At 43.5% G+C, this 13325-nt stretch overlaps 1 protein-coding gene and 1 long non-coding RNA gene across 5 annotated transcripts in view; one reads left to right on the top strand and one right to left on the bottom strand.

Moving 5' to 3' along the window:
• The window catches only part of ZNF462 (zinc finger protein 462), a 153775-nt gene that overhangs the window by 133883 nt on the left and 6567 nt on the right, over positions 1 to 13325 (bottom strand). The window lies entirely within an intron of this gene.
• Positions 11469 to 12708, top strand: LOC129650604 (uncharacterized). The gene is made up of 3 exons (XR_008713866.1): positions 11469 to 11589; positions 11881 to 12010; positions 12575 to 12708. It is a non-coding gene; the product is annotated as an uncharacterized LOC129650604 (long non-coding RNA).

The raw sequence follows: 13325 nt of genomic DNA, 5'->3' as shown, positions 1-13325 counted from the left end.
AAATCTAACTTTACAATGGCCTGCAGAGTCATTTAGGATCCTACCAGTAAACCATCATGCTCAAATTAGCAGCCTTCAGAAACTACCAACAATCAAAATCTCTTTGGCTTCTTTGACCTAGACTGCAATCTACACATTCTTACTTCCAAAACATATTTAATACAGATCGTAGAGTTGGGCAGTTTCCCTTGATTAAGCATTTATATTAATTCTCATTTTTCAATTAAAATGTCAGTGCCAAATCTCCATTTAAAAAAACTCCGCTTACTAAAATTGAATGCTGGATGTCTAGGAGGTTTTCAGTAGCCACCACGGCTTAAAAGCAACTAAGAGAAAACGATTGTTTTCAGAAAGCTAGATGTGTTTGGGGAACAAGACATTTAGGAGCAATACAACCTTTTGAAAAGTGCTAGACTTGGTTAACAAACTCAACCCATCTGGCCAGGCACTCTGCAAGGCACTGACATACAGAGATGAAACCCTGCACCAGCCCTTCTGCAGCTTCTGGCTGGTTCCATTCAGTAACTGACCATGAGACAAACCAGTGGTTGGCCTTCCAAATTGATACAGCTAAATTTTAACTAAGTAAGGCCTTTTCCCTGGGAAACAGTCATCAAGGCTTCCTTGAGCACCAACCTAAGGAATGACACTCTAGGCTGGAGATCAAAGAAAAGAAGCCCGTAAGAGTCACCCGTGTTGGGCCATCTTTTGAATTCTGGATACCCATATCTCTCCCATCAGTGCTCTTCTTAGGAAATGTCAGGTTTCTCTTTTCAGGGACTCAGTCAAAACGAAAACACCAGAACCTCATCGAAGGAATTTAATAAATAATCTATTACATAGAATGCTCAAGATAGTGCAAACAGAGGTTAAGGTTCCTTTTCTTCCCCTTTACCAGATTTTGGAGTCCTGTTTCACTGAGGAGCACCCTGGCTCTTAAAAATCACCATGTAATAAAAGATACCGCTTGGCTCCTAAAGCCAAGAAGCTAAATGTTTATCAGTCCCACCAGGACAAGCTTCAAGGAGCCCCTTCACAGGGATCTCATGTGGATTCAAGTGTGTTCTGACTCCTGTTCAACAGTTGCCCTACCTACAATCAGGGTTCTATAGAGACTCGAGGGTGGGAGAAGAGGGAATTAGTATTTTTTATGTGCCCACAATGTATCAGGCTGTGTAGAGGCTGACACTGGTGATCTTATTTATTCCCCACAAAAAGCTTACAAAATGAGTTTTCTTTCTAGATCAGGAAGCTGAGGATCAGAGATTAAATCATTCACTCAAGGTCACACAGCTACTCACTGGCTCTGTGGCCTAAGTTCTTCCCACTACATATCACGGCCCTCACTGCCAAGGTCTTCGGGGGCCTCCAAACACTGATAGCAAAGGGTTCCCTTCTGCTGGATCTCTGCATTAGAGTCAGATGTTCCTTCCCAGTATGAGAGCACACTGCTCCCAACACAATCTCCAGGACCCTTCAAAGAGGGTCCAGTGTTTCTCAAAGTGCCCAAACACTGATGATGGAACAAGGTCAGGCCAGTTCCTAAGATATGAAGCAAGATGAACTCAGCAGGTCCTCCTGCCAATTGCCCTCGTCCTTACTCATCTGCTGGAGCATGCCAAGGCCTGCCAGGAATGACGCAGACGAGGGTCACCATGGGTGATCCTATATCCTTCCAGACTGCTACAAAATAAAAGCTCGGTGCTGCAATAGGCTGGCCCCTTAAAAACCCACCAGCATCATTTCACAGGGTTCAAACCTCTGAGAGAAATTCTTTGCATCCGTCAACCTCAGCATTCAACCCGGGGGGTACAGAGTCAAGCAGCGGTCTAAAGGTAAAAGGTCTAGGAATCTATGGACCTAAACCATGTTGGAAGTCCAAGTCCTTATACTGCTTGCTGGCTATTCTTTAATTCACAAAGGAGTTGCAATGTACAATTTTCCCTTACACTGAAGTTCTAACTATAAACACACTGAAATAGAAAACTATAGATGAGTATCATAGTTATGAAAAGCCTAGCTTCTGCCATTAATAAAAATGTGCCCCAACAACCACTCTTTCTACTCTACCAGCCCCACAAAACTGACCCGAGAAAGGCGGGTTTGGTGAAATTTAGAGCTACTTAACATAAATAAACATGAAACCCACACTTGGGTTAGGAGGTGTGGCTAATTTTAGGTGACTGCTCCATCTATCTGATGAAATCTGGAGCCTGGGCTTTCTGACTGGTTTAATCCAACCCTCAAGCCTACATCTAAGCAACTCCACCTCAGTATTTTCTCCACAGGGGAAAACAAGTGGTAAGGTGGCTGAAAGAAGGAATTCATTTCTGACTGTGAGGTCTTCCCAGGCAAACTGTCGGGTCTGCTCCAGCCCCCAGGCTGCCGAGCGCTGTATCAGGAGTTGACACCCAAGAGGGCTGCAGCATTTAGGAACAGCTGATGACAGGCAGGTCTCACAGGGCTTCTGCTGATCTGCATCTGGGAGTATTCATTCAAGAGAGGCTGCGAGATCCTTCTGAGAAGCAGGCAGCAGAAATTGAGAGGGCTCTTGGTGATCAAGTGCAACTCTGCTGGTCCCATTCCTAGGAACGGAAGCCTGGAATACTCTATACTTCAAATGCATACAGAAGGGAGTCCCAGGTATGAGAAGCGAGTTCAGCTGATATGAGAATCCACTTTTCAAGGCGTCAGTGACTTCACCCCCTCTCTCTCTCCTTTAACACAGCTGCGAAGTCCACTGAGTGTCCAGCCAAGTGTACTTGTGCATTTCGTGCCCTCTCAAGCCCATGAGAGGACCCCGTTCCAGCCTGGTGGCTTGCTGTACTTGCTCATCAGCTTTCAGGTTTCACAAGGGAAAACAATCTCCCCCTCGAATTGTAGAAGCTTTCTTTTCCAGAAGAACTAGACAACCCTGATGGCTCTCTCCAGTTACATAGCAATTATGTAATTGCTGAGCTTCTGCAGAATCATTCTGGAGCCATTCTGCAGCCTTATCCTGACTACAGCTGCAGGACAATGCTCCGAGATGACTGCAGCCTTTGAACGGATGGCCGGTCTCAAAGCTGAGCACAAAGGGATGTACAATGGGATTCCATCTCAAGCGCAAAGATGCTCTGGCCTCATGAAGCCCTTTCTCCTCCTCCCGGGCTGTGTGGCGAACTCCTGCCTCTGTCCGCCCTACATGTGTGCAGAATGTGCTTCACTCCATTTATGCTGACAGATTCCAAAAGAGGCAGAAAATCAGCTGAAGTTGTGCCATGGACCATACACAAGGTAGTCATTTAACACATCATAGGAAAGCTCCAGAAGAGGACAAGATGCAAAGCGGAGGTGGAGGGGCGGGAAGCATCTCTCTAGGCTTCCTGCACTGGCATGAAATGAGTGCTTCCCTTCCTTCTGCCAGCTCCAATCCTTCATGTTGACATTACACATCCTGTACTGTAGATCCACCCCCATGCTGCCGCTTGCCCAGCTGAATTATCTCCTGCGTCACAGCGGTGGTAACAGAACTGCTGGCTCGGCAGACTTGAAAGCACCATTTCAATGCTTTATGCGTTCAGCAACTGGACGTATTACCAGTGCGTTGGTCAGGGCTGCTTTGTGGCCCTCTCAGCAGCCATGCAATACTCAACCTAACCCTTCTGCTAACCAGATGGTCTGTTTGCCTCTTGAGACCAAACCATTCAACTTTACTTTATTAAATTCTACCAAAATGTGGGGACAGTTTACAGCAGTGTGTCTAGTTCATCTCCAACAGGGTTGCTAAGATGAAAATGACCTAAAAATAACTGGAAACTCGACTTCACACCAACAGAGAACAAGATATTTTGGAGTAAATATTTAAATGATCTGCCAGATTCCGCACCCCAGCAGCATTAACGACAAGGTTAGCAAATTATATTGTAAATACATACACACAAAGATTCAGAAATACACACATCTAAATAGGAATCCAGCCTCCAGCCAAGGGTTCACCACCCTCTGGCGCAGTTAAATGTGGTTAAGGACAGCCATCTCCACCATAATCACTCCAATTACCAAAACAAAGGAGCTAACACAACTGGTTAAGAGATCGCACCTCCCCTGGGTTTGACCACCTAGGCACTCTTGCAGGCATGCCAGGTACTCCCGGGGCCCTCAGTAAATGGTTGATGAATGAATAGAGATGAATGGGCACGTAGTTCTTAAATATAACAGCATCAATAAAACACATTTTATGAGAGTGAAGACACTAAATTCTTTCCAGCTCTATCATCATCCCACAACTACTAACTAGGAGCGCAAAGCCAGGCAGCGGATAAATGGCAAGAAGCAAGCCATCTGTGCCAGAGGCAGTGGATGGCCAGTAATTGATCACTGCAAATGAACTGCAGAGGTGGCTGGCCGTCCACTGAGTACCTGGCAGGGTGCTGGGTATTTTACATACATTATGCCTCTGAGCCTTCACCAGAGAGGGAATTCCACTCTAAAGATAAACTAGAGGCCAGGAGCAAATGAGGAACCTGACCCAAGCAAAGTCGATCACTTTTCTACAACTTGGTTGTCACAGATGAGTAAGGATCTTACAACTTAGAAAGAACTGGCACAGAGGAAGGTGGCAACCTGCAACCCCCGCCCCCGTGCCCGCCCCCCCTCCAAACTATCCCTGCCTGAGGTCTCCAGGAAAATGGAAAGATCTTTCCAGTCCCAGAGCTTTTCTGCCAGCCCAGGAAGGCCTAGTTACACCCCCTCCTGTGTCTTCCAGCATTTCTTACTTTCCTGAGGGCATTCCACATTATTACAACCAAAGATTACACCCACAGAGTTACCGCTACTTCTTTAATTTAGGGGTCCACCCTTTGAGACCAAAAAGCTCTCATTTGAGATCATCCTAAAGATCTGAACACCAGTAAATAAAGCAATGAATGGTCACTTTTTTTTTCCTCCTCCTCAAAAGTCTCTGCACACAATTTTAAAGCAGCAACTGTAATTTTTTTTAAAGAATTAAACATTTCTTTATGTCTCTGTAAATGTTCAAAATGTAAAACTAAATACATAAGGCTCCATGGGTAATCCGCTTTGAAAGGTGAAGAATCACAACTGGCCTACCCAAGAACCACTTACATGTTCTCCATCTCTGCCACCATCACCACCACACTGCCACCAAGGAGCCACCAATGAATGTTCTTGTGACTTGGAGCAGACCAGTAGCTAAGTCTTGTTAGGCCCTACCAACACCCTTCCACATTTTGAAATATCATCTACCCTGAAGGCACTCTAAAATTAGCCTCCTTACCCTTGAGATCTCTAAGCATCTGATATTACAGGACATAAGTAAGACAAAGTGGACATGGACTATTAAAATAAACATTTGCACAGACAGGACCAAAGCAATTCAAAGCAAGGCCACAGGATAGCCCTCCAGCCGGCTCAGAGCTACCTACCCGAGTGAAGCCATACAGAAGCAATCAACATTTATAAAAGACAGCACGGCCCAGTGTTCTCATTGAACAAATATGGTATTCTTAGATCATTTTTGCCAGAATGATGCCAAACAGGAGGAATGACACCTTTCTCCTAAAAAGCTCGAAGAAGTTCACATTGATTAAAAATTGTTCCCACAACTCTGCAGGGAATATTTCTGTAAGGTGAGACAGTAAGTACACTTTTCCAAGAGGATGTGGCGTCATCCTCGAGTGGTTGACAGAATCCCTACTGAGCACATGGGAACATGTGGAGTATGGCAGGGTCCACAGCCAGCCAGACCAGAGGGTCACAACCTGGAAAAGTCTACCTGTGAATGGACCATGGCAACGAGGACCACTCATCACATAAGACAGAAATGGTGCAAAGTTAATCCAAACATGGAGTCTAAGACCAAGGACAAAACAATTCACACCTGAAAAATCCCTCAGAGCAGACCTCGACCTCAGTTTCTCTATCCATGAGGAAGACACTATCGTTTTCCTAGGGCCCATTATGAACGAGAATCCTTACACACATGATACTTTTTAGCCCTTATGTCAGTTCTACAGATTCATAATGTTATCCCCATTTTACTGGATAGGCAATCGCGGGAACAGAGAGGTTAAGTGATTATATTCAAGGTCACACAGCTAGGAAGGAACATAGAAAAATTTTATCCTGCAATTGTGCAAGATTCAAAGAGTATGTTCCACCCACTACACACTGCTTTTCATAAGATGCCAGCACAAAGAACTGCATGTTCACACAGAAAACCTGAGAAATCTGCATTCCTGATGCTTCAGCAAAAAATAAGCACCTCATCCCAAAAAGAATATCCTGTCTATGTAACTAACATATATTTACATACTTACACATATTTATATATTAATACACACACACACCCCCATATACCCACAGACATGGTAGCCAAGTTCCTAGTTGTTCTTCAGACAGTTCAATGCAATGAAGTTCAGCCATACTGTGCAAATTTTAATTGCATGACTTCCCCATAAAACTGCATGTCGGAAAGGGAAGGCTGCCAAGTGACAATCTGGCCCAGTGATTCACAGTGTCACACTGACATACCCACTTCAGATACAGGTTGCTGTTTGTATTTCCTAGAAATCACTGACTTCATATAAGAGGTAACAGTAAAGGATGTCCCCTAGCAATAACATGTTCTTTGTCTCTTGGAATACACTGGCAGCAAATGTGATGAATTTGCAAACAAGGAGGGGGAGGATCCTATAAAGTTAAAAGCCCTTGCTCTATACTCCTCAGACTTTCATGATCATATGGCTAAGGCAGCATCTTAAACACAGATAACTCTCTTTTTCACTTTAAGACTATGCCCTATAAAATAAAAGATCTATTCAAATGAATCATTTCCAATCTACTGAAAAGGTATCATGGCCTGAGGGGAAAATCTAGCCGGTTTTTTATTTTTTTTATGCTTCAAGATTCCCATGCGCTGATTTATTAATGTTTTCCAGCCATGTTTTACTCTTAAAAACTGAAGAGTTTATTTTTCTGTAGACATCAGTTCAAGCCATATAATGTATGCATGGGGACACAGACAGATGATGTTGCCACCAACTTCTTTACTAAAGTAGAGGAAAAGAGGATGGGAAGTTGGCAAGAAGGGAAAAAGGACAGGAGGAAAATACTGGAAACATCCGAAATTCACCCTTCAGAAGCTGCTTCAGAGAAGACTGCTAACACTTACCTGAGTTGGGGTCAATTTTGATAATTGTAGTTGACGTCTAGAAACGGGGTTATGAATATAATTATCATGAAGCAGCAATTGGGCAATCACAACCTAATTAAGCTCACTGACTAGATTATCTTGTTTTTCCCCTAATAATCACATAACATTTAACACTTGCTCATTTTAGGACCTATGGGTGATGTTCATTCACTATTAACAAGCAACAGCCACTGGTCAGAGAGACTGAATGAGGGATTCAAACATGAGAAGCAACCAAGGGGTGGGGACGAAATTCAGGGACAGCTGAAATCTGTTCTTCAATTCCACTTCGCTGCTCAGCACACCCAAAATTACTGAGAGGCAAGACCATGGGAGAAGATGGAAAAAATGATGGGAACTTCACACCAGTGGAAGGATGCAGGTCAGTTCTCTTAAGCACGTGCTATTTTATGAGATCTATACAATGTGCTTTTTCACATTATAATGCAATCTGTGTTGAGTGATTTTTGTCTTTTTTTTTTCAGGTTAATGGAAGATTTCTCCACCAGCCCTAAATACATAAACTTTATACATTTACCTCCTCAAACACATTCTAAAGCTCCCTCTCCTCCCTAGATCTTGGGTATTCTCAAATTCAATGTCCTGTTCCCAAGTGGATGTCACTGCACCGATAAAGAGACCTTGACTCAATTTACCTACACTTTCTGCAATGCTCCTGAGGGTAGCCTAGGGAGATGACTCTTTAAAGAATTAAGAGGAAGATTGAAGAAATATTTGAAGGTCTGGTCCTTGAGACAGGCTGGTGTGAGGGAGCATCTTAGATGTCTAGGCACCATGGTGAAGGCTGAAGAGAGTCTTTGTGGTTCTTACGTTAGAAATTCCACCCAAAGAATCCCATGCTTTGGTACAGGTCAATTTTACTCTTTTCAACTATGTGATCTGTTGAGTTTTTGTTTGGGGTTTTTTGTTGTTGTTGTTTTTGAGCCTTTTTCCCATTACAAGCTTTTAATCTAAGAAAATAATGGTTCTGATAAGTTTGGTAGATAATGATACAGATGACAGGTTAAAAACGAATGGCTCTGTGACTCCTCTGGGACACTTTATAAACAGGACACATGCTTCTCCTCCTAGCCAGGTTTTGGGTTGGAGTCTGTCTAAGGACAGACAATCACCTGAAAAGATCCATGGCAAAGTTAAAAAGGTTTTAGAAAACCACCAGGAGTTGCCTGGAGGTTAAAGAGTCTACTCAGCAATTAACGCCCAACTGTCTGTCCTACAGAAAAGCTACTGTCCTAGATATCTGAGGGATTTTTGGACCTGCTCCATGGCCCTTAGTACAGCTTGTTACTCTATTAAGGGCATTTGTGGTCATCCCTGAACAACAGCTTCCTTACTGTACTGTGATGTTTCAGGGAGAGGCAAATAAAACTCAAACACCCATCATGTCTCCAGGATCTAAACAGAGCACATGGTGATCACTAAAGGCTTGGAGGATACTAGCACCCATGCTTTGAAGAGTACTGGCATTATTTTCCAAAAATCACTCTTAGACAGTGGAACTAATTTTCAAATATGTCTGTGTGGCTTTTGAAAAACATTTCTTGTGCTTCCAGTAAACAGAGCCAACATAGGGCACTGAGACTTTCAAAGGGGGCCCTCACAAGGAAAAAAACCATCATCTCTTCCTAAAAAAAAAAAAGTCACACAGCATTATCTTTCTGCTTGTAACAGGGAGGGGCACCTTTTAAACAGCCAGGTGTATAATTACATTATAATAGAGTTCAATACAGTACAATTTTTAAATATTTATTCTCTAAATTTCCACCCACATGGTCTCTTGGGTTTTTTGTGTTTTTTTCCCCCCCCCCCACCATCTCCTCTGTAACTCAGAAGAACAAAGAGAGGGCACTCTAGTTAAACACACTTTGTCAAGCTATTACAATAAGTTATATCTCTCATATCAACTAATATATTACAATTAATTTTCCATTAAGCTCAGATTTCCTTCCAGAACACCAGGATATACTCCTGGCATAAGCAACTGTAAGAGATAAACCATCAGGAACATAAGCTATTAGCATACTAAGTAATAACCGAGGCCAGTTCCCAGCAGCTGAGAGTCAGGAGGTGGTCCCCCTGTGCGTGCATCCTGGCTCCCCCTATCTCCATGAAACTTGCGTAAATTACTTTACCTCCCCAAACCTCAGCCTTCTCTACCATTCAAACAGCTCCCGGTTCATATTCAATGTTAAACAAATGTTACCTCGTATTAAATATTAACTGTGAGTGTTTTGTTAACGGTTTATGTGATATTCCCACTCTACAGAGAAGTTGGCTGAAATTTTTGATGAAGCAATCATATTTAATCTCCTTTTGCAAGGTCTTCTTCTTGCCCAACATCAGAAGGGACAATACTCAGTTGACAGCAGAAGGGGGAGAAATCTGTTTTGTTTTGTGTTTTCCAATGGAAGTATAGTATTGTATTAACTTCTGCTTCAGAGCAAAGTGACTCAGTTGTATGCACATTTGCTTTCTTTTTTTTATATTCTTTTCCATTATGTTTTCTCCCAGGAGATTGGGTATAGCTCCCCATGCTATATAGGACCTCATTGTTTATCCATTCTAAATAGAATAGTGTGCATCTGCTAACCCCTGACTGACATCCACCTCCGCTTCTTCCTTCCCCCTACCCACCCCCCACCCCCGCCGGCCCAGAAGTTCTTGTAGCTGAACTCTGACATTCAAATGAAAATGGTCTCTTCCATCCAGACCCCTTCCCCAGTTATCATTATGAAATACTAATTAACAGTCTTCAGAGAAGACCATTTAAGATAGAAACCATTGAAGAGAAAAATTTCTGGGTGATAAGTACTTTATTATAGAAATCTTTACATAATCTCTAGCTGGTATCTACATTTTGGCCATCTTCAGCCTATAACTCAGTGTTCAATTTTTACCCCACAGTAGGACCCCCCAGATCGGGTACAGTCTGGGTTGGGTGATCTGATGCTCGGCTGCAAACTTACTGGTCATGACACAGAGGATGATGTAATTAAGGATTAGAATAGCTGAACATTCTGGACCATGGTGGCCTTATTTTGGACATTAAAATACCAGGATTGGATTGACAGACCAGCCTGTGATGCCTGGCTCCAGCAAACAGCTTAATCCCAAGCTGGACACAGGTAGGCATCATGCTCCATGCCTTTGGCCTCTGAAATAAGCACTTCTTTGTTCCTCACTTCTAACACCCAGAATGCAGGTAGAGAAGCTCTATGGATAACCTTAGCGTGGACTATCACATGTTCTGCCCATTAATAATGCAGCTACTTTCTGCTGTGCTCTATTCTCGACTTCACTCCTTTTCCAGGAAAATCTCCACCAACATCTACTTAACCAGCTCCATCAACCTTCCATCTGTCCTTTACCAGCAACCCCGTATTTTTAACCCCAAAGTCATAAATTGTCTCCCAAGACCAATTCTATTTTTTTACAATAAGGACTGACCAAAGAATGTGGATCTGAGCCCTGGTCTTCATATTTCACGTGCAATAGGTACCAAATTACAAGGTCTTTTTCCACTTGCTTTATTGTTTTCTTAAAAGCAATGCCCTTCTTCCTGTAGGCTCTTCCCAGTGGACAGCCCTCTCTCCCCTGACTTGTCAATCATTCTCCCACCTCTCTTCTTCTTCTCCTCCTCTTATCCAAGCAGTCTCTCCTCCCCAGCAAATTTCCACCACATAATTATGGCAATGCTTTAGCCTACTTTTCTGTTAGCTTAACAACCCTGTCTATTTTCTACTTGTGCTGATGCCACTGTTTGCTTTTCTGACGGGCTAATCCGTGTATCCTTTCAAGGCCTAACTTCCCCTAGCATGAAAGCAGCTGGAGTTCTGATTCACAGGTGCTTTCCAAAGCTTTTCATTAGCAAGAGAAATCAGATGGTTTAGAAACCCATTTCTTAATCTGCAGGTGAGTATGGGAACCTTTGTGCAGCAAACATCTTTCAAGTATCCCACATTGTGCCACCGCACAATTATTGTCTGACTAATAAGTACAACGTTAGAGGCACATTTGTCACGTTAAAAAGGGAGAATGTTCCCTCTGAGAAGATCACCACCGCCCCCTCCCCCACCCAGCCTCTGGTATTTCCCAGTTCAAGAGAAAAGCGCTCAGCTGATGGGGAGCAAAACTGAAGACTTTCCCAGTCTTAAACCTGAACAGGGAAGAGAAGAATTCCAAAATACGAAGGCTTTAGCTCGTGTTCTGGTTCAACTGGCCAGACGAGGGCTTAGGGAGCGAGTTTGGCCTTCCCCAGCTGGGCTCTGTGGCAGCTAAGCCTCTCCACAGATCCTGGGCTTAATTGCTTCTGACACAGTTGTCTCGCCTGGGCTTCCAGCTCCTTTTGTGTTCAAACCAATCTCAATCCAAAGGTAAGTCTTGGCCTCCTCATCTTAGACAAATGCTTCATTTCCCACTAAGGGATCCTAAAACATTTTCGTCAGGACCCATGGGTTTGCTAGAGGAATGTTCCTCATCTTTTCTTGTACGGTCTTGGTGAAAAACCTACTAGAAAGCCTGGCAAGTCACTTTTTGAATTAAGCCTTCAAAGGTTTGTGTTTTTTTTTGGACAAATAAGTCCTCTCCCTCCCCTCATCTTCCTGTTACCCTCTGGTAGGATAAGCTGTGGTCAGACCTGACAGAAGTGCTTTCTTAATATTCAGAAGCAACATGCAGTGAACTACACAAGCAAATACATGAAAGCAAGGAAATCAATACCAAAATACCCATGATGTGGCACAAAAAGAAAACTTCTCTCCAAGAATAACCCAAGAAGAAAGAAACTGTCTCCAGGTAGGAATTGGGCAAGAATGCTTTGAAGACACCAAGTCATCTGCTCACCAGAATTAAGAAACACAATGCTTTTGCAGGTGAACCATACGACGAACCTCTCACCCCAAACTACTCTACCTCTTGTCCTTCCAAGCCCTGAAAAATCCAGCCTGGTGTTGGAGCCACACATCCCAAGGCTACAAATCCTAGGCGTGGGTCAACTGATAAGGACAGGATCCCTTAGAAAGTAGATACATTTGACAACAGCATTAAAGAGCGGAAAACGTAAATCCAGATTCCCAGTGCGTGCAGTTTCCCGATACAAAGTTCAAGGGGTCAAAAGATTCCAAAGAGCTTCCTAATAAACTGTCAATGCAACCTAAATTCATAAAAATGCCTTTTCCCCTCACTTGGAAACTTCTCCTCTTTTTATAGATCCCAGAGACAGTTCCCCTTAGAATTATCTTCTCTCCAATCCACACCCCCCCACCCCCCAGGCCCCGCCAACCCAACCCCACACTTTTTTTCTTCCTTCAGTACTGGCATGCAAACCATGCTGTTTTAACTTCTTTCCTGTTCTCCCAGTTCTTCTGGAACATTTTATTTTCGACAGTCAACTCATCTGGAGGAGTGCCACACTGAGGTCCAACTGTTTATAGCGTTAACTGTGTTTCTGCCAGAAGTCCACACACAGCCCTACCTTCTCCAGACTGCCTCCTGGATTAAGAATTTATGCTTTCGTTTGGAAGAAGCTTAGAAAACGTGGAAACTTCCAAACATCCTTCTTCTTCTTTACAAAGTTACTCTCACTTGTCCAAGTGGAATGGGGAATGGAAACCCACGGTCACCCTTTAAGCACTATCCCATCCCTCTGTCGTGGTTAAATGTGGCACGTGCCTTTCAAACAGCATTTTAAGGAAGACGTCGTGTCTACTGGGGCACAGGAAATAGCTAGTCACAGGTCTGCAGGAGAGAACTGGGTCTCGACAAGATACATGGAGGACACATTTTTAGATGCGTCTGGAAAACTGGGAAGCCACCAGTCATCACTAAAGACCAGATTTCACTCTCAGCCATTCATCAGTATTACAAAATGGCATATCTGCAAGCCAGTTGAAATCTGTACCAGGTTGCAAAACAGATCCTCAGAGTCCAATTGTGGGCACTTCGGGAAGTTGCAATAGACCCAGACAAACTTCCAAAGAAAGGGCATTTGAAAAGGACTCCCCATCCCTGAATGACAGAAGTACAGGGAGGAGGACAATCAGAAGAAAGACACAGCTTCAAACCCAAGAGCTGCAAGTCCCATGAACAAAACAGGCCTCTGGAGCATATT

The sequence above is a fragment of the Bubalus kerabau genome, chromosome 4 (genome assembly GCF_029407905.1).
Source record: "Bubalus kerabau isolate K-KA32 ecotype Philippines breed swamp buffalo chromosome 4, PCC_UOA_SB_1v2, whole genome shotgun sequence".
In the NCBI taxonomy this organism is placed as follows: Eukaryota; Metazoa; Chordata; class Mammalia; order Artiodactyla; family Bovidae; genus Bubalus; species Bubalus kerabau.
The sequence above is the reverse complement of the archived record's forward strand: the minus strand, read 5'-3'. Positions and strand labels throughout refer to the sequence as shown.